This window comes from Clinocottus analis, unplaced genomic scaffold, assembly GCF_023055335.1.
Source record: "Clinocottus analis isolate CAN_PGR_092001 unplaced genomic scaffold, fCliAna1.0.p SCAF_43, whole genome shotgun sequence".
Lineage (NCBI taxonomy): Eukaryota > Metazoa > Chordata > Actinopteri > Perciformes > Cottidae > Clinocottus > Clinocottus analis.
In genome coordinates, this window is record NW_027176187.1 from 776,674 (window position 1) to 782,748 (window position 6,075).

A 6,075-nucleotide genomic window follows, 5' to 3' on the forward strand; every position below is an offset into this window, starting at 1 on the left:
TCATTCTGTGCACTTTACTTACCTTTACTCTTATTATTATCATTATTGATCGTCACCCCTTTATTTTTATTTATTGCATCGCTACTTATTTACTGCACATTACTGCATTTACTTATTTACTTGTTTTTTATTCAAATTTTTATACTTTCACTTGTACAGTTAAATGTTCCTTGTTGTTGTTGTTGTCTTTTATCTTGCACCCTATGCCAAGACAAATTCCTCGTTTGTGATAACTTATGTGGCAATAAAACGTATTCTGATTCTGATTCTGATTCGGTGGTCTAATGGAGGTTTTATACTGTGTTTTATACCCATTCTGACCTATATTATGCCAGAACAATATAATAATATATGTCCCAGTATTGAATATTGCAGCATGAAGCACATTATTCTGAAAAGACCAAACCACCTCATGTGACAAAGAGTTTTCTAACAGCCTCTCCTGTCTCAAACAGGTTTTAACCAGAAACATAAAACATTTAAACCAGCTTTTCTATCCAAGACAAAGTGTCTTCAATGTGAAGTTGCTAGTTGCAGTTGCCCTGTCTGTCTCCAACGTGTTAAAGACAGCAATATCATTGAGAGTATTGAGGTCAAACACTTTCATAACGACCACTCTTACATTTGTATTCAGCCCAGATTAACGAACAGACTATTACTGTAACAAGTTTCTTTAGTTGTCACAGTAATGTTACTATAAACTAGCCAAATTACTGTAGAACTCCTATACAGCATGTTGCCATAGACCTGCAGTGCATCATAGTCAAAATTCATTCCTGGGTGAATCTTATTGTAAATAAATGTTGCTGTGAATCACAATACAGTAATTTTGAGCAGTTTTTCCTTTTTTAGCAATATGCCATAAATAGTTTAAACATAATTTTCAACACAGATGTTAGGTTTAGCTACCACGCAGACAGATGGCAAAACATTGCTATACCTCCGTTGCTTTACACAAAGATGACAGTAGGCTATAACGTGCCGTTTTACACTTGCTTCTCTCGAAACATTTGTGGAGCAAGAGCTACAACATTTCTGACCAGAGTCCACTTCACCTTCAACAACAGCAACTAAACAAAGCTCATTACCATTCCTTAATGTTTCCTTTTTGCCAGCTTTTTGCAACTGAACATTCATTACAGACATCACATCAAAGTGACTTTAAGTGGAAGTAGGGACACAACGTCCTGCACTAGTAAGCTAACGTTAGTGTGACTAATATTACCAAAATATAGTATTTGCACTTTAAATTGTGACATAACTCTCATGGCTTCATAATTTGATGAATGGCAGAGGAAGCTGTGCAATGAGAAAATAAGCTAATAGGGAAAAATAATTATAATACATGTAGTGTATTTGTGAAAAACAATTACATTATAAAATTACTTTAAAAAAATTTTTAAACGGCAGCAGAGAAGGCTTAGCAGGCCCTGACAGCCCGCCACTGATAGAAATAGTGCGTCCAGAAAGAACTCACAGCGCTTCACTATTTACAGCCTTATTCCAAAATGGATTCTATTCTTTTTTAACATTCTACACACAACACCCCATAATGATGAAGTGAAAAAGTTTTTGGGGACATTTTTGCAAATCTATTAAAAATAAAGAATGAAAATATAACATGTACAAAAGTATTCACAGCCTTTGCTCAATGCTTTGTTGAAGCACCTTTGGCAGCAATTATAGCCTCAAGTCTTCATGAGTATGATGCTACTAGCTTGGCATACCTATTTCTGGGCTTTTCTCACATTCTACTTTGCAGAACCTCTCAAGTTCCATCAAGTTTGATGGAGAGCGTCGGAGCACAGTCATCTTCAGATCCCTCCAGAGATGTTCAATCGGATTTAAGTCAGGGCGTCCACTTAAGGACATACACAGAGTTGTCCAACTCCTTTGTTGTCTGGTGTGGTTCGGGATGTAGTCCTGTTGAAAGATGAACAGTTATTTCAGTTTCCCTTGTATTGTTTTTCATTTTAACTTTGTTACGAGGGCGGTGTACATGAATAACTGTGGACCCATGACCATGACAAGTTGTTACCCTGTCACATAAGTAACGCCCACTGCACCCTCAGCTGACTACTGTCAAATTAAAATGGCTAGTGATGAGGCTTTGAAGCTTTCCATCCAAGGGGTTCACTCATGGGCCGAAGCTTCATTTGATCTACTGCGCCAGCGAGTGGAGAAAACATGTAAAATAGACAGTCATCAAAATGACACCATGTGGGAAGCTTAGAATTAAATAAATGAACGAATGGTGTTTGTAATGCCAATCAATTATTAACTTATTAATATTATGTCTTTATGATATAATGGCAGGGTCAAAAGGGGAAGTGGAAATACATTGAGTAGAGTTGAGTAGAGGGTTGTGATGCAATTGTGGGTCAGTGGTTACTTAGCATACCTATCTTTCAATAAGAGGGTCGATGGTTTGAGTCCTTGAGCAAGACACTTGACCCCAAATTGCTCCCTGTTGCTGTGTCCACGGTGTATAGAGCATCGAAGATCACCACATACGTCATCGACACAAGCCTTAGTCCGCGCTTCACCCAAAATCTACCTGGATTTCTCGACACCCGCTTCAAAGCCTCGACACGAAAGGACACATCACCACTGACCACCAAAGAGCTTTTTGTTCGGGCTGTGCGTCACGATTATGAAGAAGAAGAAGAAAAGTTCCCCTCCAAAGCAACGTAAGGACCCAGACCACTTCTTCATCTTTTACTCTCTCCCACTTTTTGGAACTGACAACGCTCCCACATCAACAGACTCTGCACCCTCTCTCCCTCCTCCCTCCCTTTCTCCCTCTTCTCTCCCTCTCTCCCTTCTCTCTCTCTCTCCCTCTCTCCCTCTTCTCTGTCTCTCTCTCCCTCCTCTCTCTCCCTCGTCTTTCCCTCTCTCCCTCCTATATCCCTCTCTCCCTCCTCTCTCCCTCCTCTCTTCCTCTCTCCCTCTCTCCCTCCCCTCTGGCCTCATCTGTTCTGTCGGCCCTTCCTTCAACTGACTCTTTCTCCCTCATGCATCCTATCTCTGCCACAGAGACTCTTCCTACCTTGATTCTCTCTCCTCTTACGATACAAAAGGTTCGTAAGTCCTCTCCGGCTTCGTGGTTGTCTGACTCGGCGCGTGCTGAGAGAGCCACTATGCGAGCATCGGAAAGGAAATGGCCAAAATCCAAACACAACCTGCTTACCTGTCGCTCTCTTCTCTCCTCCTTCTCTGCCTCTATCTCTGCAGCCAAAAGCCTGTTCTACCAATCCAGAATTAAATCCTCTTTTCTAACCCCAAAAAACTCCTCTCTATCTTCTCCAACCTCCTTGACCCCCCTGTCTCTGTCCCCTTCTCCCTCCAAGCCACATTGTTGACAACTTTACAAAAAAGATAGACGACATACGCTCCTTGTTTACTAATCTATCTTCTTCTACAACTTCATTAACTTCATATTCTTCCCCTTTGCTTTCCTCTTTCACCCTCTTGTATCTCAATCAAGTTCTTACCTTGGTAACCTTGGTAACCTCTGCCCATCCAATCGCTTGCCCCCTTGACCTCATCCAATCTACCATTCTCCAGTGTATTGCTCCTGACCTTCTTCCCTTTCTTACCTATCTTATCAACACCTCCCTCTCAACTGGCTGTTCCCCCAACTCTCTGAAGGAGGCAAGAGTTAACCCTCTCCTGAAGAAACCCACCCTCAACCCGCCGGAAGTCCACAACTACAAACCTGTCTCTCTCCTTCCCTTTCTTTCCAAAACTCTGTAGTGAGCTTTCTTTAACCAAGTCTCCTGCTTCCTGCACCAGAACAACCTTCTGGACCCTCACCAGTCTGGATTCAAGGCAGGCCACTCCACAGAGACGGCCCTCCTTGTTGTCTCTGAGCAGCCCCAAACTGTTGTCTTAATCTTGGGGGTTTTTTTGCAACCAGAAGTGACACGAGAGGGTGGAGCTAAGTACATCCGAACACTGAATGAGAGTCTTCGAAGCCACCAGACTCCTTTGACAGAAACAGTAGCCGCACATTGCTCTTCTCTCATACAAACCCACATCCAAAAAGTCCAAACCATCCCCCTTTTAATTTCCCCGTTGGATTAGTTTCAGCTTTTGTTCCATGAAGCACACAACTTTCTCCTCGTGAGCTCACGATACAGTCTCAGAACAACTTCCCTCATTAAGTTCTGCATTAAACAGAGCAAGTGGCTTCGAGGGCCTGAGCTCGTCTCCGCCACACCTTTTGTGTTGGTTTTGATACGATGCTCCCACGACACCGAGTGTTTGTGCAACAGTTCGGCCCTCTGCGCTTTCATTGCCTCTCTCTCTCTTTTTGACCCCCCGTTTTGTTTCTCTGTTCACTACTGACCTTTGTGCCGCCCTCACTCTTTCTGTTTTCTGCTGTGTTTCTTTTGCTTCTGTGTGTCGGCGGCAGGCATTAGTTGAAAACTAAAGCACAGCACATAAAGAAAATGGACTATCAAAAGGATAGATTTAACTACACAACAGAAGGGCAATACGGTGCAAGAGCGACTGCACTTCCAAGTTGACCTTGTATGTCAGATAAAAGGGTCAATCTGCCTTCTTTTTGTTTTAAAGCATTTTAAACAAATCGGCTTTAAATAGCTTTTTATACGGTTCTGAGGAATTTCTTTCATTGTTTCCATTTTTATATGTGGAGTGTTGAATTTTTTCAAGTGTTATTTTTTATTTCAGGTATTATAATAATTACAGTTGCTGGCCTGCGTCATTGAGCAAAGTTAAGTTACTGTAAACGGTTTGAAAAATAGAAAATCATTCATTTGAATGTTTTCCTGTGCTCCTGTAAATACATAAAGCCTTTACATGCAAGCTCCTGCTGTCAACTTGACCCCGCCCCTCCCCCCCTCCCTTAGCCTATTGATGGGTTATTTAAAGTAAATAATTAATTCAATATATGTGTTGACTTTTACTTTTACTCAGTTCTTAAAAATCGTCACTGGAAGGACAACAATGTACTTTGTGTGTACATATATTAGCTACAACTATATTTAGGCTGTAACTCTAATTTTGACAATTGTAGTCAGTAGTCAAGTTCTCATTTCTCTCCTGGAATGAAACGGTTTTTTTTTTGTTGCCTTTTTTTAGATCAACGAAAAAAAAGAAAACGGAAAAAAAGAAGAAAAAAAGATTAGTTTTTTGTCCTAATTTTTTTTCATTTATTTTTTCGGTCCTAATTTTTTTTTGGGGTGTGGCCGGAGTGGGCTTCCACAGACTGGGAAACGAACCCCAGCTAACTTGTTCTTACAGGACGACCACTCTCCCCATGAGCTACAGCCGCCTTTAGACATATCAAGATGTGTTCTCTGCTCTTAGTTAGTCCCACCCAGCCGGAAAAAAAACAGCTGTATGGCCTCTGTGGAGGAGCTGGGTCAGAGTTGTCTCAATTTGAATGAACAAAAGAAATGCCTGAAGATGTGGAGTTCCAAAGATGTGGGTGTTAACTAATCATGCAGGGAGGGTCCATCCATGAGATGCATTAAGGGAACTGATCCAGTGTGGGACCTGGAGGAGAAGCGGGGCGAAGTAATTCACCTGGAAGTCCACATCGTAGAGACCAGCCAATGTCTGTAGATTCTTGAGGTGGATAAAACCAGATAGAAAGAATGTGGCCGTCTCTGTTTCCTTCTAACTCTTTTGATTTTATTTAAAACGTTCCCAACAATATGAATGTCTCACATAAAGTCTGCATATTATTTGTCAAGTATCAAAGGACGCTGGTGTCGCATTAACGGCTGGCAGTGAAGAGGTTAATACTGTGACAGTTTGGAGGAAAAGTAGAATACCAGCCTCAACTTGCAGGCAGTTATTGCGCAAAACAACGGCGTCCAACTTTTACTAAAGGTTTCCAGATGTGGAATGAGTTGTCTGTTGAATGAGGTGCGTCTCACTGGAATATCCCAACACATCCTTTACACAGGATTATACTTTAACAAGTCGTTTGTCCAAACCACTAATTCCCACTATTTGGGAATAGGTTATAGCATAACATCACGTATGAGTGGAGGTAGCTGGAAGGTGACGCCTCGGCTGTTGCTCCTTCTTCCTGCTTTT